The sequence below is a fragment of the Halichoerus grypus genome, chromosome 2, assembly GCF_964656455.1.
Source record: "Halichoerus grypus chromosome 2, mHalGry1.hap1.1, whole genome shotgun sequence".
Lineage (NCBI taxonomy): Eukaryota > Metazoa > Chordata > Mammalia > Carnivora > Phocidae > Halichoerus > Halichoerus grypus.
In genome coordinates this window covers 649,090-671,713 of record NC_135713.1, presented here as the reverse complement: position 1 = coordinate 671,713, position 22,624 = coordinate 649,090, and the positions used below count along the sequence as shown (strand labels likewise).

At 63.0% G+C, this 22,624-nt stretch overlaps 1 protein-coding gene across 1 annotated transcript in view; it reads right to left on the bottom strand.

Moving 5' to 3' along the window:
- Positions 1 to 22,624, bottom strand: part of NKD2 (NKD inhibitor of Wnt signaling pathway 2) — a 31,758-nt gene that overhangs the window by 5,592 nt on the left and 3,542 nt on the right. The window lies entirely within an intron of this gene.

The following is a 22,624-nucleotide window of genomic DNA, read 5'->3' as shown; positions in this document are numbered from 1 at the left end:
GCCTGTGACCACAGCAGCTGCTGCTAAGTGAGCCCTGCACGCGCTGGCCGATGGCTCAGTCTGCTGAGCGAGACGGGCACAGGACAGGCACCGGGCTGCCCACGCGGGGCTCCCCGTCCACTGCTGGCCCTTCCCGCAAGAACGGGGGCGAGGGCATGGGCGCGCCTGCCAGGCAGAAGCCCCTCGGCCTCCTCAGCCCATCTCAAGACTAGTTGCGGAAAAATGGGAAAGGATGGCCGCCCGTGTCGGGGGTGGTTTAGGGAGGGAAGCTGCAGAGTGAAGTTTACGGTCTCCGAAATAATTCATAGATGCGAACAACGCGGACAGAGAAACAGCAACGATGTGATCAGGGAAGCCTCCTTGAATCAAAGGGTCCCCGGACGGCGTGGACACTGGCCCCCCAGGAAGCAGAGCACCGCCCAGGGCGGCTCTCTGGTAGCCAGGCACCAGGGGCTGCCCGGACGTCTCCGGCTCCGAGCCCGGCAGAGGGTGGGAAGGAGAGGCCTCGCTCCGTGGCTGGAGTCCTCCTGGGCCCTACCGCTGTATCATGTCTCCTGACAGGACACCCAGGCCACCTGGGCGCCCCTGCAGACCCTGGCCTGGCTTCCAAGTTAGCAAGGGGCCCCGGGGCTCATCCCAAAAGGGCACCCGACACCCCAGATGCTCTGGCTCAACAGGCAGGGGGGATGGGGGCCCCGCTGCCACCGCACAGCCTGGTTAGGATCCCGGCATGGGATGGCGGGAGGTTCCCGACGGACCCACTGCCACCCCCAGGCTCCGGGCAGGGGAGGGGACTGGACCCCACTCCCATCCGCAAATGGGCCTGAAGCCAGCGCCACAGTGGGGGCACGTGGGCCCAGCTCTCCTCCTGCTCCCCAGACGGACTGGGAATGAGCAGCACTCTCCTGGGGCCGTCAAGCCTACAGGCTGCTGTCCAGGGCGCGTCGGCAGGCGTGGGCGGCTGGGGGGCCAGCGACAGGAGGACGAGGCCACAGTCAGCCATGGGGCCCCTTGTGCCCGGCCCCTCGTCCCCAGCCCAAACCATCCGGAGCCCCCACCCCCCGGGGGCGGCCTGGCAGCATCTTCACACTGGCCCGGGGCCCACAGGGGACCACAGGGGCCCACAGGGGACCACAGGGCCTGCCCGAGGCGCCGGGCTCCGCAGGGAACAAATGGGGTGCCATGCGCTGAGTCTGCCTTCACCGCACCTGCCGTGTGCTCACAGGCGGCCAAGCGAGGGGCCTGGTGCCGCCAGCCCGACTCTCCCAGTGCCCTCCTGCCCATGCCCTCGAGGGTGGCCTGTGTCCACAGCAGGAGGAAAAGGGACCCAGGCCCTCTTCAAAGCCAGAATACGTATGTCAGGTGTTTAAAAAGCACAGCATCTCTAGCGTGTTCTTTCTGCGTGCAAAGCCCAACAACCAACAAAACAAAAACCATGAAAAAAAACTGGAACATTCACCTAAATGTACAAACTGACTGTTTTGCAGGAGGCATGAAGAGGAACATGAAATGTTCCTAATGTGCCTAAATACTCGGGCACAGGGAAACAGAGCCTATACACACACACCCAGCCTCCTGGGCGTACGCTGGCCCTGGGTTCGGTGAGGGCCAGCCCGGACGGCCCCTCCACCTGGAGAAGGGGGTCTCCCGGGAGGCACGACCCCCAGAGCGCTCCTGGCTCCTGGAAAATCTGCAGGCTGAGCGGGCGGGTCTGCAACAGGTGGGCCCAGCAGCGAGGAGACGCCCGCCCGCCGGGAGGGAGCCTGCGCCGGGCTCTGACCGGACAGGGCGGCGGGCGCCACTGCAGGTCCCTGGGCCCAGGAAGGGCTCTGGGGGGTGGGAGGAGGACCCCTGCCCGGCCGCCTCCAGAGCCCACACGGACTGCCCCTCCTGGCATCTCCCTCTTTCCCAGTCCCCACACGTCCACCCCAGGACCAGGCCGCTGTGTAGCTCCTTCTCAGGACGCCAGTGGGAAGTACGCTTGCGCCCCTCACAACAGACAGACGCCCTGTTGCGCGGCCACTGACGTCGGCAGGACGTGCTTTTGCTGCAGCGCTAAGGAGCCCCTCGGGGCGCATGGGGTCCTTGTGCCGCTGCAGGGGGTCCCGGGAGCACGCGGCCCGCTCTCCCCTGTGGGGCAAGGCTGAGCTCCCTCCCCGGTGGACGTTAAGATAGAGGCCAGGCACTTCCAAGTTTTTTCTGCAGAACAGAACAAGCCACGAGGCTGAGGTCCCCGCCTCCGTGGGGAGCGAGGTGGCGCCTGGAGTCCCGGGACGTGGCCTGTGCAGGGTTGGCCTCCTCTGGGGAAGGACGGGGCATGGGAGGGTTATATCTGCAGAACGTGAGAACAGAAGTCGTGTTACAAAGGGTGGTCGGCTGAGGCCCAGGCCGGGGGGCCCCCAGGGGACGCCCCATCAGACTTTCTCCACGGGACCCAGTTGCGTGGCCCGGAACCTGCCCGGTGAAAGGTCCCCAGGGCTCTGACCACCCCGCGCCACGCATCCCCCAGGGTCCCTGCCAGGCTAAGGGTCAGAGTGCTCAGATCCAGCAAGATTCTAGATGCTTCTGCCACGACCCAGCACTCTGCTCACCCCGCTACAATCCCTGAAGTAAAAAGGGCAGCAGGACCCACCCACCACGGACGTAAGGATGAGACCCAGGTGTGCACAACAGCTCTGCAGGAAGGAGCTGGGTCACCCCGAGGCCCGCCTCCGTGCCCGAGCCCGAGCCCAGTGACGCCTCCCGGGGTGGGCGGTGGGGCCCGAGACCCGGAAGCGGGAGCGCGGACCCTCGGCTGGTCTCCCGCAGTAACAAGGCCATAACCCAGGATGCACATGGGCGTGTGGCAGGGGGTGGCCAGCCTGGCTTGGCCACCTTCCGTGGCAGAGCTCCATCCGCCCCGACGTGAGAGCACACGGGAGCTGCCCCGGTGGGGGTCAAATAGGGAAAAGGGGGTCATTTGTGGGGAAAAGTAATGATTCTGGTCCCTGCGCCTGGCAACTCCAGACAAATTCGTCCTGGTCACAAAGGTCACACAAAATGCCCTTCCATCCGCGCTGCTTTGGCTAAACCGAGGGCCGAGAGCTTTCTCTGGGATGGACCAAACCTACCACCACCCCTGGCCAGCCGCCGCCTGCCCTGCCCGGGGACCCAAGGGCCCACCTCCCGCAGCAGTGCCCCCCCAGCCCTGCTGCAGCCGCAGCAGCCCACCCAGGCCCGTCGCCCCCCTCCCCGGGGGAGCCCAGCCTCCTGCAGCGAACATGAAGCCCCTCGCCGGCCTCTCACTCCTTCGGCCCGCTTCCCCTGCCCTCCCCCGGCTGCCCCTGCCCTCCCCGGCTGCCCCTGCCCTCCCCCGGCTGCCCCTGCCCTCCCCCGGCTGCCCCTGCCCTCCCCCGGCTTCCCCTGCCCTCCTGGCTTTCCCAGCACAAGGTCTCTGCACTGTCCTCCTTGCTCCCCACACTGGCGGTGGCTCTGTCCCTGCTGCAGGGGCCTCTTGGCGGCTCAGCCCACCCAGTGCTGGCCAGGCCTCCTGCAGACCCTCGGGGCAGCTCCCTCCCGGACTCCGCTCCCGCCTCTGGCTGCCAACCGCACATCGTCCAGCATCAGCCAGGCACTGCTGGCCGCCGGGGCAGGAGTACAAGTCACAGGTCGGTGGCTGTGGCCTCGGCCACCAGTCCCCATGGTGCCATCCCTGTCCCTCTCACCCTGCAGGGACTCTCAGAGGAGGCCACATGGGCCCTCGGGCAGCTGTCCCCAGAGGCCACCATCCACATCTCTTCCTGAGACTCTGCCCTGAGCTCAGACCCCTTAGGTCCTTGTCCTCCCTACAAGCAGCCCCCAGCCTGGATGGGTCCTGCCTGGAGGAGCCCGGATTGCCCGGGTGAGCCTGCCAGGCGCCCCCACAGCTGCCCGTGGGTGCAGAGGTGTTGGGAGTTTGGAAGAAAAATCTCAGCTCCTGGCCTGCCCTGAAAAGCCAGAAGGTCCAGCCACACGTTCCTATGGACCCCACACCACGGACGCTGGCCCCTGGAGACGCCCACACCACCAGAACTGTACGAGGCTGGCCGTCCAGCCCGCGGTGTGAGGTCTGAGAGATCACACGCATCCCGGAGGAGGGCTCCTATCTAAGGCCACGTGGGTGTGGGGGTGTTGGGGTTACGGGAAGGAGAAGCGTTTTGTGATGCAAACAATCCCCCCCAGAAGGCGTGTGCTTTTCAAATTTCAATGTTCCTATCCTCCAGAATCCGGTGCATCTGTATTTCAGCAAACGTACTCCTGGGTTTTGAGAGTGGTTTGTTTTCCTTGGAAATCCATTTCCCCGACTCCTGGAAAGACCCCGAGGAAAACTGCGTGGCACACGCACATGCCTTTCTAGGAACTCTTCCTTCTCAACCCGTTAGGGCGTCCGGTTCAAAACCTGCTCTCCACAGAGAACGCTGGCGCTCTGGAACGGGTCTGTTGTAAACGCAAGGCCCCCGTGAGAACGTCCTGAGCACAACGGGGAGACAGCTCCCGCCTCAACACCAGGCTACTAGCGAAAATGGGGGGACGGATCGCTGGAAGGGCAGTTGCGGGTTTGCTTCCGGAGACTCCAGGAGGACTCCCTGGGCTTTTCCAGAGAATTCGGTTTCCTGCCTAGAAACCCGCTGCGTGTTGTGTCCAGAGGAACAAGAGCAAGGATCCGAGGACATTCCGCCACGTCCCATGGAGGGCTGGGCTGCGGGCACGGGGTGGGGACTTGCCTCCCTCCACCACTGGGGAACCACCCCTGCCCAATGCCGCTCTGTGAATTGCCCCTTCTTTTGCATTAAAAATGCAGAGGGGCCCCCTCATGACCTGGAGCCCCTGGGACTCCTAGGGTCCTGGAAATACTCCAGTTCCTTGAATGTAAGGGGCAGGCCTGGGAGAGGAGGCGGGCTGCACTGCGGCAGGGAGTCCAGGCAGGGTGGGGGGAGGGAGAGAGATGGGGGAGAGGAGCAGAGGAGGGGAGGGGGGCGCGCTGTGCAGGGGACAGGGAGCTCGTGTGGGGGAGCAGGACGAGCCACCCCAGGCAGGTGTGTTGCTGGCCATTTTCCAGAACCAAGTGCTCTCGACGATGTAACAGCCACCGGGGCCTCCCAGACCTGCAGGGGAGGGTGGCCCTTTAACAGAGACCCACCTAGAAGCTGCTGTTCACCAAGTGTCCCCGTGAAGTGGAAGACGGTGCTCCCAGATTCACAGAGCGCCTCTCCACGCTGCCCCCAGCTGCCCAGCCCTCCGCCAGCTGGGCCCCCACCGTGGGGTCTTCCGACGGGCCTGCCAGGGTTTCTGACCATCAGGGACGTAGCCTAACCTCCCCTCCCTGTCGTGACAGCTGCAGCGGGTGGCTCTGCGTGGTTGTGCGGCAGGGAGCCAGGACAACCACCGGCCTTCGGCTTCTGCAATCAGCACTGCCTGACCGGCCCCGAACTCCCAGAGGCAAAGGGCGTCGGGAGCCCCGGGACAACCTCTGCTGGGGCTGGTCCTGCCGGCGGTGGCAGCCCTGGCCGCCGGGCGCCGGGTGCTGGGTGGAGGGTGTTAGGTGCCGGGCGCCGGGTGCCAGGTGGAGGGTGCCGGGTGCAGGCCGGGGCCGGGAGCTGCCTGCAGGAGACGGTGGAGTGACAGGGCAGGTGAGGGTCTGGGGGTCTTAGAGAGGAGGCCGAGGGCTGCCGAGGAGAGGCCCAGCGTGGGGTCCCCTAGGCGGTCCCACAGCAGGCTTGTGCTGCAGGTGGCCAAGGCCACTTTGGGGCAGTTTGGGAAGTGCCTGGGCTCCTGCTCTGGTTGTCGGGGTGCGGGACATGGGGTGGGATTGATGTGGGGTGAGAGGTGGGGATTTGGGGTCAGCATGCAGAACTGGGCCTTGTGGGGAAGGGCAACAAGCAAGGTCGGGGTCCCCCAGAGGAGTGAGGACGAGCGCCAGGGCCAGGGCAGGAGGCAGGCAGGAGGCGGGCGGGGACTGCAGGTGTAGGGAGGGGACAGGCAGGGGCCCCTCCAAGGAGAAGGCCGACTCCTGCCTGCCAGGAACCCGAGGCCGTTTCCAAATGCCACCGGATTGAAGATTTGGGGCACATCTGCCCTTACGCGTCTAAGAACGTCGAGGCAGGGCTCCTTACAGGGTCTGTTTCGAGAAGAAACCCCCGAGACGGAGGTGGAGGCCGTTGTCGGATGGAGTCGGACTTGGAGGCGACCCGCCAGCGCGTCTGTCTGGAAGCTCCACGGAGGCTTTGAAGTGCGCGGCTCTGTTTCCGCGGCTAAACAGTTTCAGATGTGCCAAAGCGGTCTGACGGGCTTCAGGATTCTGACACATGTGTGCTGAGCCCCACAGGCCCCGCTCGGCCGCCCGAGGGCTGCCGGACTCCGGGGGCGGCGGCCCGAGATCAAGGACCCCGAGACCACAGCCTCCTGCGGAGACGGGCGGGCAGGCTTCCCATGGGAGTGCACATGGTTTCCGGCTCTTTCTTTCAAAATTACAAGGCTTCAAGCCCCAAAAGGGGCCTTTCCAGATTTTGTCCGTCAGTACTTCTTGGTTAGGACTGTTTAATCAGACTTGGTAATCACCAAATTTGGAATTTATGTCTAGAAACGCAGTAATTTGGGGATCAAAGGGTCTCCTGAAATAAATATGTCTGTCTCTTCACAGGCCAGCGCTCTGCTGGAACTTAGTTCCCGAATGAGGTCGGGCAACTGAAAGGGTTCTGCCTCCACCTTTGTCCCCAGCACGGTTTGCCATACTTTTGCTTGTTTTATTAAGAAAAGATATGGAATATATTACAAACCCCACTTACCCTGCTCTACAGAGATTAACAGCACCCATGCCCCCCCAAACACCCTGACCCCTGAGAGAGTCCCTGAGGACCCCACACGTGGACCTAGCTGGGGGATGGCTGCCCAACGTGCGGCAGAATGGCTGAAAGCCTGCACCACGGGGGTCAGGAGTGCCCCCCCGGGACCCACGTGGGCGACTCAGCCCGGCAGCCCGCCCAAGCACATCATAATGAATCAGCGAGCGCGTGCGTTCCCAGGGGTGGGCCCAGGCCGGCTGCTGGAGGAATACCTGCCCCTAAGACGTCAGGGAAGACGTCATCACGTCTTTCACTGATCAGCGGTCAGTGAAAAGCCGGGTGCAGACCCCGGGGGCCAGGACACCCCTCCACCTGGAGACAGGTACTTGCGGTGCTGTGAGCTACAGGGAGTGACACGACTGGGAAGGGAGCCGTCAGGGGGCCAGCCACAGACTGCACGCTTGTTGCCGGGCATCCACACCCGTCCCAGTCCCGACCTCATTCAGGAGAGCGGGCTGCTGGGGGCGGGGGTGAAGTTTTCAGCACAGACAACACATGCATGTGAGTGTATACACGTGTGTGACTGTATCTCATCTGCACACACACGGCACGGTTATGCACGTGCACACACTATACACATGGCACACGCACACACATACGTGCATATGCAGGTACGCACACGCACATACGTGCAGACGCAGGTACACGCAGCACACGCACACGCACATACGTGCAGACGCAGGTACGCACACGCACATACGTGCAGACGCAGGTACACGCAGCACATGCACACGCACATACGTGCAGACGCAGGTACACGCAGCACATGCACACGCACATACGTGCAGTTGCAAGTACATGCAGCACACGCACACATACGTGCACACGCAGGTACACGCAGCACACGCACACGCACATACGTGCAGATGCAAGTACATGCAGCACACGCACACATACGTGCACACGCAGGTACATGCAGCACACACGCACACATACGTGCACACGCAGGTACACGCAGCACACACGCACACATACGTGCACACGCAGGTACACGCAGCACACACGCACACATACGTGCACACGCAGGTACACGCAGCACACACGCACACATACGTGCACACGCAGGTACACACACACATTTCTACCCCCAGATAATTGAGACGGGACCATAAATATGCCAAAAACGTCTTCAGTGACTTCAATTCTCAGCACCCTGGATTCTGTTTTCTGTTTAGCACTAAATGTTAGAGAATCCTTTTGCAGCTCATCTGCAGACTTGGTTTTCTTCTCCCAAACATGCCCGCGACTGTTTTGATCTTCAGAGTTAATGATTCATAATTCCACAGAAGAAGGGAAATCAAGGGTGACTGACCTTCTAAATCCTGCTGCTGTCCTCTGAGCTTACTGGCCACAGAGACCACAGAGGCCACAGAACACAAACAGGACCCCTGTTCCCCAAAGCCTGGGCCGTTCCCCACCCCCACCCCGTCCTGTGCAGAAGACGTTTAACGCACCAGGTGTCAAGTGCAGACCCAGAATCCAGCTCCCCTCCCTCTGAATCTCCCGCGGGAACCCCCTGGACTTCTCTTTTCCTTTCATTTGTATTAAAGCCTTATGTTTCCATGTCAGAGGAAGACTAATTCCAACGCTGGAAAAGAACCCATGCATTTTAAGTTCGTTTTGGGTTTTTGTTTTTTTTTTTAAGATTTTTATTTATTTGACAGAGAGAGAGAGTTAGTGAGAGCAGAAACAAGCAGGGGGAGTGGGAGAGGAAGAAGCGGGCCTCCTGCTGAGCAGAGAGCCCGATGTGGGGCTCGATCCCAGGACCCCGGGATCATGACCTGAGCCGAAGGCAGACGCTTAACGGCTGAGCCACCCAGGCACCCCTCGTTTTGGGTTTTTGTTTGTTTGTTTGTTTTAACTTAGAAGGCTCCATATCGTCCCGCACAGTGCGTGCGCTGAGCGGAGATACTCAGGCTGGAAAGGTTGAAGGGCTCGGGTCTGGTTACGGCCCCAGGGCCCCGAGGCCTGGGTCACTCGGGGAGAGGTGACAAGCCCTGTTTCTTCCTTCGACAGCGCCTTCCTAGCGTCCCGTGGGAACAACGGCGTACAGCCCCACGCGGCTCTGCGGTTGCTGGGGGCTCCCGAGCTGAGTGGGGAGCGGGCGCCCCGCCGCAGCGCACCCCTCCTGTGTGCCCCTCCCACACTTGGAGGAAACCTCACACATCTTCGTGAAGCAAGGATCTCGACTCAGAAAAGAACCTGTGGGTGCCCAGGCCGGGCCCTGAGTGCGGGACACCCACGCTTGCAACCTCTCCCTGTCGTTTGGAAGATGACTCAGCACGGTGACTCCCTGGGTGAACACAGACGGATCCCGCAGGAAGGCCTGGTCACACTGCCCTTTGACCCGGGACTGACGCTCCTGGCTTTCCCGGTGCCCCCTGGCACCACAGGGGCTCCGAGTGCCCGCTGCGCCCGCTCCCTCCGCCCTGCTCTCCTGCCGCGACATTTACAAAGCTTTTTCCTCAGGCTGCCTTGACATCTTTCTCCTTGTTACTGGCTTCAGCAATCTGACTGTCATCCGTACAGCGATGTGGTTTTCTTTGTTTGCTTGGAATGCACGGAGTGTCTTGGGTCTACGGTGTAGAGTTTTTATCAAATTTGAAAACTCGGGGCCAGATTTCCTCAAATTCTTGTTGGCTCCTTTCCTTCTACCCTCTGAGGTGCCAATGCTGTCCCACGGCCCCTGGCGCCCCTGTCCTCTCCGGCTCTGTCCTGGGCCACCTGCGCAGCTCCGCCTTCCAGGCCAGTAACCTCTCCTCCCACCGCGTCCACCTGCCTGCAGGCCCATCGCGTGCTGCTCGGCCCGATGCTGTGTTTTCACGTCTAGAACTTGCATTTATGTTTTCTTCCATATTCTCGAACTTCCTGTCTCCCTGTGACGTCTCTCTTCTCGAACACGTGCGGCGTGTTTCTAATCACGGCTTTATGTCTTTGTGGGCTATCCCCTCCGTCACGGTTCAGTCTGTTTTGATAGATTTTCTTCAGGTCATGGGTCACGACTTCTCAATTATTCACATGCCTGAACAATTTTGCTTGTATGCTGGACATTTCCATCTTGCATTGTTTGGGCTGTATTTTGTTATATATGGCATTGTGTTTTGCGACGGTTTGCAGTTCTTTGGACCCGGGGCTGCCTGGAAGCTCCATGAGGGCAGGCCTGGGGCAGCTCCGGCCCCGCCCGTCGGTGAAGCCCTCCGAGGACCCTGCCTGGTCACGCAGGCCTAGGGGAGCAGAGTGCCCACCCCTGTCTGGACCCCAGGAGTGGGGGGTGTCCACGTGTTTCTAGCGTCTGCTTCCCAACTTCACCTGTGGGCAGATCAGCCCCCACCGTGGACCTGTGGGGACCCCTGCACTGCCCCCCACTCTCTAGGCAGCCCCTCCTCTCTAATGGCTCCCGAGACCCCAAGAGGTGTCACTCCTTCCGTGCTGTGACCTGGGAACTTCAAGCGGCTTCGACCTCTCAGGGATCATCGCCTGAACATCATGGTGTCACGCACACTGTCCAGACTTGCTGCTGTGTGAGGCGGGGCGGGGGGGGGACAGACCGGTCCATCTGTCCCGGCCGGAGCAGCCCCTCTGGCCAGCCCAGTTCGCAGGCACGTGTGCGCGGCCCTCCGCACTGTGCCATCTAGACCCGGGTGTCTCCCGTAGGCAGTCTTCCCTCCTCGTCCACAAGCTCAGGCACTTCTGACTCTACAAGGGACATTTTTACACAACGGAGTGGAAAGCGCCGTGGCACCAAAATGTCAGCCGATCCCGATGCCCTCCGTGTTCCCGCAGGTGGGATCCACCGTGGACCATGGCCCAGGGTCCCCACGGCTTTAACTTGCGGCATGAGATGGGTTTCTCTCAGGATGGGGCCGCGGAGACGGGCAAAGCGTGGTGCTGGCTGGAGAGAGGACGGCCCGTGCTCCTGGTTACATTCACGCTCACTTACGATGCTTTTTCTCCTTCCAGGAGGCAAGGTGCGCATCGTTCCGATGGTGCTGAGAACACACGTGCGTCCCACAGAGACAGGAAACACCAGTGCGGATAATCTGAGTCGCCTCTTCCACCTACGAGGTGTCCGACAATCTAAATAGCAGGGCCTCCAGCGCACTCAGAGGCGAGGAGGGGTTCCTACACCCCCGCAGCACTCTGCTCTGATCTGGTTGACGATTCCATGAAACACAGGAAAACCACCTTCTCCACCTCCGGCCACAGAGGAAGGACACTTGGGGGTTTGCTACACTTCAGATGGAGCTGTGCTGTCCACGTGGAAGCCACGGCCACGTGTGGCTATTTAAATGTAAATTTATTAAGATGGAACCACACTAGAAATCCGTTTCTTTGTTGCATCAGCCACGTTTCAAGCACAGATGTGGTCAGCAGTGACCCTGTGGGCAGCGTGGATACACACCATGCCCCCTTCTACTGGACGGCATCTAGTCCCATGCCCCCACCTACAGATGGGGAAACTGAGTCCTCAAGCCATGCACTGACTTGCCAGGGCCATGGGGAGAGCCAGCCGGCCTCCAGCTCACAGGACGGTGCCTCACAAGGGCCTCAGTGAGCTCCTTCAGGCTGGGGTGAGGCGGCCCCCACGTCCCCAGCTCCTGGCCACACAGACAGTGAGCCCCAGGATGCTTCCACATCCGGAGGCCCCGACGTCTGACCTGCTACAGGGCTGGGAGTGGACTGCTCTTGGCCGTGGCACACCAACCCCAACCTCAGTGCCCTCCGCAGGGCCTGCACGGCACCCTCCCTGGATGCCTGGGGGGCAGGCACCTGGCCCCTCACTCCCCCTGAGCTGCACTGCACAGCCTGGGTCCATAGTGTGTGGATTGTTCGAGTCACACTGTGGTACGGGCCGTGCAACCTGAGCAAGGCAGGGGCCAGCAGGTGCTGGACATGGAGAGACCCCAGTGCCCACGGAGGGGCCGGTACATGGGCTGCAGAGGGTAGGAAGGGTGTCCACAGGGCGGCCCCACGCTCTGCCCGCCCACAGGCTCTCTTTGCCAGCAGGCGGGGCCAGCGCGCCCGGCTAGCGGAGCAGCGTGGTGCGGGCCTGAATGCCTGGCAGGAGACCCCGTGGCAGAGGCTCACACCCATCCCCCACCGGGAAAGAGGTTTTCACCTGCAAACAAGCAAACAAGATTGCCAAAGAGCCAATTATGCTAACGTACGTACAGGTACCAAAGTGTCCAGAAACCTAACGTGGGACACACGTGCCTCCTTCGGGGGATGCTGAACAGCGGACCTGTGGTCCCCGTCACTGCCGTGGTCCCTGTCCCTGCCGTGGTCCCCATGTGACAGCGAGCAGGACGATGCTCCCAGGCCTCTGCCACTCTGTGGCAGGACCAGACGGATCTGGGACACTGCCATCCGGGGGAGGTCCTTGTTCCGTGGGAGGGCTGCGTGGATGCACACGCCGAAGATGGATACCGGCTGGCTGGGGCGTGACCTGGGCCGCTCAAGGCCCTGCCTCGCAAGAGACAGCTTTCAGCCGCCCCCTTACGAGGAGCGAGGACAGGGGGTGGGCAGTTAACCTCCCCCCGACCTTGCACAGGAAGCCTGTGGCTGGTTTGCATCACCTTGCAGAGAACCTTTTGTCCGGTGCTCCTGGGGGGTTGGCTTCCAGCGGTTTACCCCATTTCCGGGGAACTTATCAAAACAAGCATAGCTGTATTAAGATGCTTCTGGAAATCCTATTCCGTATCTGGAAAACCAGGCTCCAGGATTCCTGGGCAAATGAAGGCCAGTCCTGAAGTACCCTGCGCCCCCGTCCCCCAGAGCAAAGAGGATCACTCCACGCCTATGTGCTTCCACCGGGCAAGGCTCTGCAGAGTGGCAGGGGCCCGGAAGGTTCTGTGGTCCAGCCTGCCCACAGGGGCTTGTGGCCAAGTGCAGAGAAGGAGCAGGTCTGAGGAGGCCCAGGATGAGTGGTGGAGGATCCCATCCCACCAGGAGGGGCCCCTGGTGAGCGCAGAGCGGGCAGGGAAGCAGTAGGGACCCCGGGAGGTACACAGGGCCCACGGAACCTCAGAAACCCAGCTCCGGCTGGGCCGGGGCGGTGGGGAACAGCCAGTTGGGTATTGGGAAGATGGGTTAAATGGGCAGGTGAGAGGGCAGGGGTTCGAAACAGATAAGAAGAGATGGTCCCGGGGAGCAGCCTGAGACCCCCTTGACAGCTGACATCCCTGGGCAGGGCAGGGCAGGAAGCCACACATGAAACCCACCGAGTGGGACAGCAGGCAGGCAGGAGGCCAGGTGGTGGGGGTCTATGGCTACACGTGGACTCCTGGGGGAGCAGGGTGGCTCCAGGTGGAGGGTTGCACTTACCTGGCCATGTGGGCAGCAAAGGGGCAGGGGCTCAGTGTGGAGCCGGCACTTGTGGGAATGGGCGTAGCTTGGCCACGACAAGAGGTTCCCCACCTTGGATGGTCTGAGGGGTTGGCGGAACTGCTGAGTGATGGGGGTGGCAGGGAGTCCAGGGTAGCCAGACTGTTGTCCTGGGCAGACGAGGGTGTGGGCACAGGGTTGGGGAGACAGCTCAGGAGTTTACTCCTGGCATGACCCTGGCAGACAAGACCAGTGGGCTGCTGGACAGATGCTCCTGGGTCGTGTGAGGCCGACATTGATGCCTGGCATAGCTACCAAGGGGGTAGGAGGACATCCCCGAGGAGTGGATGGGGACAGGGGACAGGCTGCCAGTCAGAAGGCCAGGTGCCCAGGATGGAACTGTGGCACAATCCTGCTCCACAACACTGAGCATGAAACCCTGACCTCACCTGCAGGAGGCAAAGAATGTGCTAGAGGGGCCCCTGGGTGGCTCAGTCGTTAAGCGTCTGCCTTCGGCTCAGGTCATGGTCCCAGGGTCCTGGGATCGAGCCCCGCATCGGGCTCCCTGCTCGGCGGGAAGCCTGCTCCTCCCTCTCCCACTCCCCCTGCTTGTGTTCCCTCTCTTGCTGTGTCTCTCTCTGTCAAATAAATAAATAAAATCTTAAAAAAAAAAAAAAAGACTGTGCTAGAATGTGCCATGTGTTAGCCTATGGGCAGCATCTCGGCGGGTCTGGAGAGAGGTCAGTGCTACCTGAAACCCTCCCATGACACCTGGGCGGGCCTCCCTCAGGCAGTGCAGGCCCCAAGGCTGTCTGCACCACAGGTGGGCAGCAGGTGTGGGCAGGGAACAGGTGGGGGCTGGGAGCAGCTGCGGGGGTAGGGAGCAGGTGAGGGCTGGGAGCAGGTGGGGGGCTGGGAGCAGATGGGGTCAAGGAGCAGGTGGGTGCTGGGAGCAGGTGGGGGCTGGGAGCAGGTGGGGGTGCTGGGAGCAGGTGGGTGCTGGGAGCAGGTGGGGGCTGGGAGCAACTGCAGGGGTAGGGAGCAGGTGGGGGCTGGGAGCAGGTGGGGGGCTGGGAGCAAGTGGGGGCAAGGAGCAGGTGGGTGCTGGGAGCAGGTGGGGGTGCTGGGAGCAAGGGTGGGGGTGGGGAGCAGGTGGGGCTGGGAGCAGGTGGGGGCAGGGAACAGGTGGGGGGCTGGGAGCAAGGGCGGGGGTGGGGAGCAGGTGGTGGCGAGGAGCAGGTGGGGGTGCTGGGAGCAGGTGGGGGCTGGGAGCAGATGGGGGGCAGGGAGCAGGTGGGGCGAGGGGCAGGGAGCAGGTGGGGGCGAGGAGCAGGTGCGGGGGCTGGGAGCAGGTGGGGGTGCTGGGAGCAAGGGCGGGGGCTGGGAGCACGTGCAGCAGGGAACAGGTGGGGGCGAGGAGCAGGTGGGGCAGGGAGCAGGTGGGGGCGAGGAGCGGGGGGGGGCTGGGAGCAAGGGCTGGGGTGGGGAGCAGGTGGGGGGCTGGGAGCAGGTTGGGGCAGGGAACAGGTGGGGGCAAGGATCAGGGGCGGGGCTGGGAGCAGGTGGGGACTGGGAGCAGGTGGGGACTGGGAGCAGGTGGGGGTGCTGGGAGCAGGTGGGGTTGCTGGGAGCAGGTGGGGGTGCTGGGAGCAGGTGGGGGTGCTGGGAGCAGGTGCAAGGGCAGGGAGCAGGCAGGTGGGGGCGCCTTCAAGGGAGGCTGTGGGTGGCAGGCTGCAGACCAGAGCGTGTGGAGAGGAGCTTCTCTGGGGAGCCGGACGGTGGGGAGGTGCCTGGAGGAGGGCCAGGCCGCCTGGCCCTGGAGGACAGGGAAGGAAGGACTGTGTCTGCTTCAGGGGGTCCTTCTGGAGAGTCAGAGCGAGGCAGAGAGAAGGCAAAGAGAGCCACACCGGGCCTCCTCTGTCCCTGAGCTCCTGCAAGAGGCCAAGTCCCAGACGGACACAGACTTGGGACCTGAGAGCCACGGTTACAGGAAGGCCGAGGCCTGGGGAGGGTCCTGCCGCAGGTGCTGGGACAAAGGCTGGCGGCCTCACCTTCCCCACGGGGGCAGGGAGGGCCGCAATCCGAATTCCCATCCTCCGGGATGCTGTACGACTGCGCTAACGCGTCTCCAGGTTCAGTTTCTGCGTTAGAGCTTGCCCTGCTTCCTCCCTTCTCTGATTGTGGAGCTTAAAACTAGTTGTGCTTTCCTTGGAAGACACTGCAGAACGAAAGGAGAACAAATCCTCCCTGTTCCGGCTGCCGAGGGCTGCCTGTCGCCCGGAGCAAACTGCGGCTGGCACCGCACAGGGGATCGAAGGCACTCAGTCTGAGCGGAGCCAGCGGGGGCCCCCGAGGCTGCCGGGACACGGGTGGGGTCCCCGCGAGGCCCTGCATCCCACCCGTCCCACCCAGGCTTCTCTGCAGAGACACAGCCCTGGCGAGGGTCCTGACAAAAGCCAGCGCTCTGTGCGTACAGGTCACAGTCAGCGTGGCGGGGCGTCCAGAGCGAGGGAGGATGGCTCCCCCCTCGAGTGGAAATCCGACAAGGCAGACGCAGAGTAACCCACACGCCAGGCACCGCGCATGTGCACCTGGGGTCAAGTTGCACAAATTAGGCAGAACAGAGTCTGCGAAGGCCCCCGGTCTCTCTGGGGAGCACCAGCCCAGCACCTGGGAGGGAAATGAGTGGGGAGGGCCTGAAGGTCCAGGCTGGGGCCTTAAAAGGCCTCCAGAGAGGTGATGTGTGAGTAGACACCTGAAGGAGGGGAGGTCGTGAGCCAAGCTGTGGGGACAGGGTTCTAGGCAGAGGGCAGCACACGCAAAGGCCCTGGGGCAGGACCAGGAAGGAAGCAGGAGAAGAGTGGGTGCCACTGAGCAGGTTCAGAGGTGAGATGCAGGTGAGGGGTGTCGGCCTCCCAGACCTCCACTGAGGAGGCCCTGGCATCAGCCCCGTGTCCCCAAGGCCCCCCCAGCTCCGAGGTGGAGGAGGAAGGTGGAGGAGGTCTGGCAGGAGGGGAGGGAGTGGGGAGTGGGTCACAGTGGAAGGGGGTGGAAATGGCCAGCTCGGCATCAAGAGCCCAAGTTGAGGGGTTTCCCGAGGAAGGGGATGTGGGAGGGACAGGCAGGGGACAGAGGACCCGATGCTACCGTGGCTGATGCGTAGCACCCTTCAGAATCAGCCCAGCGCAGGGCCTGCCCTGGTCTGCAGGGGCCTCCTAAGGCTTCTCCTGTCGAGCCAGGCAACTCAACGCCCTGAAACTGGTCCTGAGCTCATCACAGTGGTTCCAGATACAAGGCGACCGTGTCATGATCCTGCTTCCAACAGGCTCGGTGGGAGGGGCCCCTGCTAGCCGCCCTCCCTCCCAGGCTGGCCACGGAAGAACACTAAAGCTGACCCGGCTGGGGGCCAGCCACGACTGGGAGCCAGGTGGGGATTTGGGGAGCACGGTCCTCGTGTCCCACACATTGACACCGGACGCTTGTTTGCGTGCCCGGCTTAGCAACACTCTGCTTTCCCGAGCGGAGAGTGGGAACGTGGAGATGCCTTCTGGGATCAGCAAACACCGGGATCGAGCTACTCCAGCTGCTGCTCGGTGGGGACTTGGGGACGTCCTTGGGGCAGCCTCAGAATGAGGACCTCTGCTGACGCCTTGCTGTGCAGGCCGCCCCATCCTCCACCGTGGGCTTTGCTGCCCGTGGCTGTTAGTCCCTCGGAGGCCACACGACGCAGAAAACAGGGCCTCTGCATGTCCACGGGTGACGCACCCGGCTGAAGAGTGCCTCCCACAACCCACGCCTCCCCAGAAGCTCGGAATGAGACCTTATTTGGAAATGGGGTCTTTGCACGTGTGATCGGTTAGGATGGGGGTAGTGCTGGATTTGGGCAGACCCTAACCAGTGGCTGATGTCCTTGTAAGAAGAGGAGAGGACACACACAGACACGGGAAGAGGCCACGTGCAGACCCAGGCTGAGATCGGGCAGGTGCGGCTGCAAGTCCAGGGGCTGGAAGAGACAAGGAAGCACCCTCCTCTGGAGCCATCAGGGAGAGCACAGCCCTGCGGACACCTTGATTTCGGACTTCTGGCCTCTAGAATCTTCACGGAATAAATGTCTGTGGTTTTAGGCCATGCGATTGTGGCAACACAGGCTGTTTTTCACATGATTATCTTCAAGTACTTGATTCTAAGGCATTCCCGGCATGTGCTTACACTGACTAGCTGTTGACCGATTCCAGAAAGATGCACCGTCAACCATCGACTCAACTGTACTGGGGCTGGGGCGCACAGAAGGGTCCAGCTTCCTTCACTGAAGAATCACCCAAACCCTCCAGGTGGGGTCAGGGAAGGATCTGCCCCAAACTTCATCCGGGGACCCGGGGACCCTACGGTTGTGGCCGGCCCCTCTTGGGTTCGGCACGCACACGTGGACATCCCCACAGACCCAGAGGATGCCGCACCCCAAGATGGTCAGGGTCAGCTGGCCAACCTCTCACAAACCCTAGAAAAAAGGAACCGGAGAGCGAGTGGAGGGGCAGCAGGAGCCGAGGAGTCTTCCCTGAGAAGAGCAGGGCGGCCAGACCCTCCGGACACATGCGTGGGAAGCCCCAGCTGCTCGGTGGCCCCGGGGGCTCTGCACCCCACGGCGCAGGGGAAGCAAACCGATGTGCTGGTGGCAAGCCCCTCCCTGGGCCCCGCTCTCCCTACGAGACCCTGTCCCCGGCTCACACCGGCTCAGGGACGCTGGCCCAGCTAGCCCCATGGCCCCCCCGGCACGGCCGCACTCGCCAGTGGGGCAGCAGGTCCCCGCCGACCCTGACACTGGCGTTGGGCTTACGCCCCCGTGAAAGTCAACAAGGTCTGGTGGGTCCTAACCAGCAACCCCCCAGAGCTATTCCAACCGCGGGACCCCCCCTCCGGCAGAATGAAGGAGAGACAGGTGACGGGGCTGCTTGGGGGTGGCATCCGCGTGCGCACGCGGCTAATCGCGCCCACGACGAGGGCCGTCGATGTCAGGCCTACTCCGCTTCCGGAAGCCGCGGGCTCACGCACAGCAAGCCTGGCTGTGTGAGCAGACCCTGCACACGGCGGGTCCTCCGCTCTGCGGGCAGGAGACCACAGCACTGTGTTCCCGAGTGTGGGTGCTCCTGGTGCTTCCTGAACCCTCCATTGATACACCCGTCCCACTTGCTTCAGGGCTTCTCTGAAGCTGCCCCAGGTGTGCCTGTGGACGGGGAGGCTCCACGCTCCCTAAAGCCGCTGCCCGAGAGGGCACAGGCCGTCGCACGCCTGAGTGTCCCCAGGGCGGGCGGCTGCACGCACTGTGTCTCCAACAGCTTCCGGGAGCTTCTCCAGAGACCAGTATCTCAGTCATGACCACTGTCTTGGCACGGGGGAGAGGCTCTGTGGGGCAGCCTCTGGCCCCGCCACGGCCCGCCACGGCCCGCCACGGCCAGCACACTGTGCCCTGGCCCCAAGGCTGGCGTGCCGGCTGCAGCCTCGCCTGGTCAACCCCAGAGTCCTGGCCACACAACACAGGGTGCCCGCACACACAAGAAGCGGGCACACACACTGCCCCCTGGTGGCCAAGTGGCCCCCACCGTGGCCCCACCGCCCTCCACAGGGACCTGGCTGGGGTGGACACTGCATTCACGGCATCGGGCCCTTCCAGGTGTCCCTCGGCCCCTCCGGAGTGTCTGATGCTGCTGGCTGCAGGCCACAGGCCACCCCACCACCCAGGGGATGGCCACGTGGGCATGGTGGATCTCCCTCTCCTCAGGAGTCCTGCCTGCAGACTATATCCAGCCACACTTCCAAGCTAGGACATGGGGCAAACTTTAACCGCTTCACCGCTGGAAACCACTCAGAGCAGCCAGCCGCTGCACAGGGTCCTTGGGTCCGTTCCGGTGGCTCAGATGCGGACTAGCTGGGATCACTAGGCTCATCCTTAGGTAGAATGGGGCCCTGGTTGGGGGGGGCATTTGCAATTTCAGAAGCATGGGTAGGGGTGAGGGGCTGATGCCACCCGACCTTGGGGAGGGGTCCCCTGGTGCTCAGCGAAGCCTGGGTCCCCGGGATGACTACCGTTGTCTCCTCCGGACCTCGCACATCTGTGCCGCCTTGCCACGTGGCAGGGCCATGTCTGAGGACACAGCCACAGTGCTGGTAGCCAAGGGCCAGGCACATAGTGGGCACCCAAAGGAGAGCAGAGGACTCCTGGCTCTGATATCAGACACCCCACACGGGCCAGGACTCCAGGAGGTCACGGCATCCCCAGGGCACGGGTCACGGAAGACCCAAGGTCAGCCTGGGGAGCCCCAGCCACCTGTCCCACTGAGGGTCACACAGGCAACTCTGCTCCTTCCACGAGGCCCGTGGCCCACGCAACGGCCTAGTGGCATCCACACGCTAGTCTCAGGACACACGCTGTCCCGCAAGTGTGCGGTGTACTCCCCACACCAAGCTCTCTGCGTTGACCGCGGCCGGTGTGGGAAGAATTTCCCAGGAATCTCTAAGGCCACAGCCACTCCCCTAACTGAGATGTGCAGGTCCCACTGCAGCCACATCCTCTGGCCATGTGCCGAGCAGGCGGGCAGGTGAGTGGCGGCCCGTTGGCCGTCAGGTGGGGGAAGGGGGAAGCCTGTGGCATGACCTGTGGGGTCCCAGGCCCTGGCGCCTGGCTCCGCGGAGCGCTCACCAGGAAGACATCACACGGTGCCACGGGGCTGAGCCCCCAGATTTCAGATGAACGCTTGCCTGTGGTTAAGATGCAGTGTGCCGTGAGCCCGACGGCCTGTCCGGGGGGGCCACACGCGTGTGGGACTGGCATGTGCGCCCTTGGAGCTAAGGTCTGCTCAAGATGGGCAGAGCCCTGGGGGCTCGACGGCCGCATCCCGTGAGGCCAGCTCAAGGGTCCCACGCAGCAGCCTTGGCCACAACCCCATCGAGTGTCAGTTAAAATGCCGCCTCTAGAGTTCCGGAGCTCGGAGTTAGGTGGAACATCCCCTTTTAGCTCACTTAATGGAAATGTGTTCACTCGCAACAAAATTTCAATTGTTAGTGATTCTCGCCCTCTAAACTTTTCCTGCCAGCCTCTGGGAGCATTACAGAAATGACAGATCTGCAGGCAGATGGTGAGCAACTGTGCAGAGGGGAGGGCGTGCTTCTAGGACAGGGCTGTCCCCACCTGCAACCACGACCCTGCTGACCGCTGGCTGTCCCCACCTGCAACCACGACCCTGCTGACTGCTGGCTGTCCCCACCTGCAACCCGGACCCTGCTGACTGCTGGCTGTCCCCACGTCTAACCCGGACCCTGCTGACCGCTGGCTGTCCCCACCTGCAACCACAGCCCTGCTGACCGCTAGCTGTCCCCACCTGCAACCCAGACCCTGCTGACCGCTGGCTGTCCCCACCTGCAACCAGGACCCTGCTGACCGCTGGCTGTCCCCACCTGTAACCCAGACCCTGCTGACCGCTGGCTGTCCCCACCTGCAACTACGACCCTGCTGACCGCTGGCTGTCCCCACCTGCAACCACGACCCTGCTGACTGCTGGCTGTCCCCACCTGTAACCCGGACCCTGCTGACCGCTGGCTGTCCCCACCTGTAACCCAGACCCTGCTGACCGCTGGCTGTCCCCACCTGCAACCAGGACCCTGCTGACCGCTGGCTGTCCCCACCTGTAACCCAGACCCTGCTGACCGCTGGCTGTCCCCACCTGCAACTACGACCCTGCTGACCGTTGGCTGTCCCCACCTGCAACCACGACCCTGCTGACTGCTGGCTGTCCCCACCTGCAACCACGACCCTGCTGACTGCTGGCTGTCCCCACCTGTAACCCGGACCCTGCTGACCGCTGGCTGTCCCCACCTGTAACCCAGACCCTGCTGACCACTGGCTGTCCCCACCTGCAACCACGACCCTGCTGACCGCTGGCTGTCCCCACCTGCAACCACGACCCTGCTGACCGCTGGCTGTCCCCACCTGTAACCAGGACCCTGCTGACCACTGGCTGTCCCCACCTGCAACCACGACCCTGCTGACCGCTGGCTGTCCCCACCTGCAACCCGACCCTGCTGACCGCTGGCTGTCCCCACCTGTAACCCGGACCCTGCTGACCGCTGGCTGTCCCCACCTGTAACCCGGACCCTGCTGACCGCTGGCTGTCCCCACCTGCAACCAGGACCCTGCTGACCACTGGCTGTCCCCACCTGCAACCACGACCCTGCTGACCGCTGGCTGTCCCCACCTGCAACCACGACCCTGCTGACCGCTGGCTGTCCCCACCTGTAACCCAGACCCTGCTGACCGCTGGCTGTCCCCACCTGCAACCAGGACCCTGCTGACCACTGGCTGTCCCCACCTGCAACCACGACCCTGCTGACCGCTGGCTGTCCCCACCTGCAACCACGACCCTGCTGACCGCTGGCTGTCCCCACCTGTAACCCAGACCCTGCTGACCGCTGGCTGTCCCCACCTGCAACCACGACCCTGCTGACCGCTGGCTGTCCCCACCTGTAACCCAGACCCTGCTGACCGCTGGCTGTCCCCACCTGCAACTACTACCCTGCTGACCGCTGGCTGTCCCCACCTGCAACCACGACCCTGCTGACTGCTGGCTGTCCCCACCTGCAACCACGACCCTGCTGACTGCTGGCTGTCCCCACCTGTAACCCGGACCCTGCTGACCGCTGGCTGTCCCCACCTGTAACCCGGACCCTGCTGACCGCTGGCTGTCCCCACCTGCAACCACGACCCTGCTGACCACTGGCTGTCCCCACGTCTAACCAGGACCCTGCTGACCGCTGGCTGTCCCCACCTGCAACCACGACCCTGCTGACCGCTGGCTGTCCCCACCTGTAACCCAGACCCTGCTGACCGCTGGCTGTCCCCACCTGCAACCACAGCCCTGCTGACCGCTGGCTGTCCCCACGTCTAACCAGGACCCTGCTGACCGCTGGTTGTCCCCACCTCTAACCAGGACCCTGCTGACCACTGGCTGTCCCCACCTGCAACCAGGACCCTGCTGACCGCTGGCTGTCCCCACCTGCAACCACGACCCTGCTGACCACTGGCTGTCCCCACCTCTAACCAGGACCCTGCTGACCGCTGGCTGTCCCCACCTCTAACCAGGACCCTGCTGACCGCTGGCTGTCCCCACCTGCAACCAGGACCCTGCTGACCGCTGGCTGTCCCCACCTGCAACCACGACCCTGCTGACCACTGGCTGTCCCCACCTCTAACCAGGACCCTGCTGACCGCTGGCTGTCCCCACCTCTAACCAGGACCCTGCTGACCGCTGGCTGTCCCCACCTGCAACCAGGACCCTGCTGACCGCTGGCTGTCCCCACCTGCAACCACGACCCTGCTGACCGCTGGCTGTCCCCACGTCTAACCCGGACCCTGCTGACCGCTGGCTGTCCCCACCTGTAACCCAGACCCT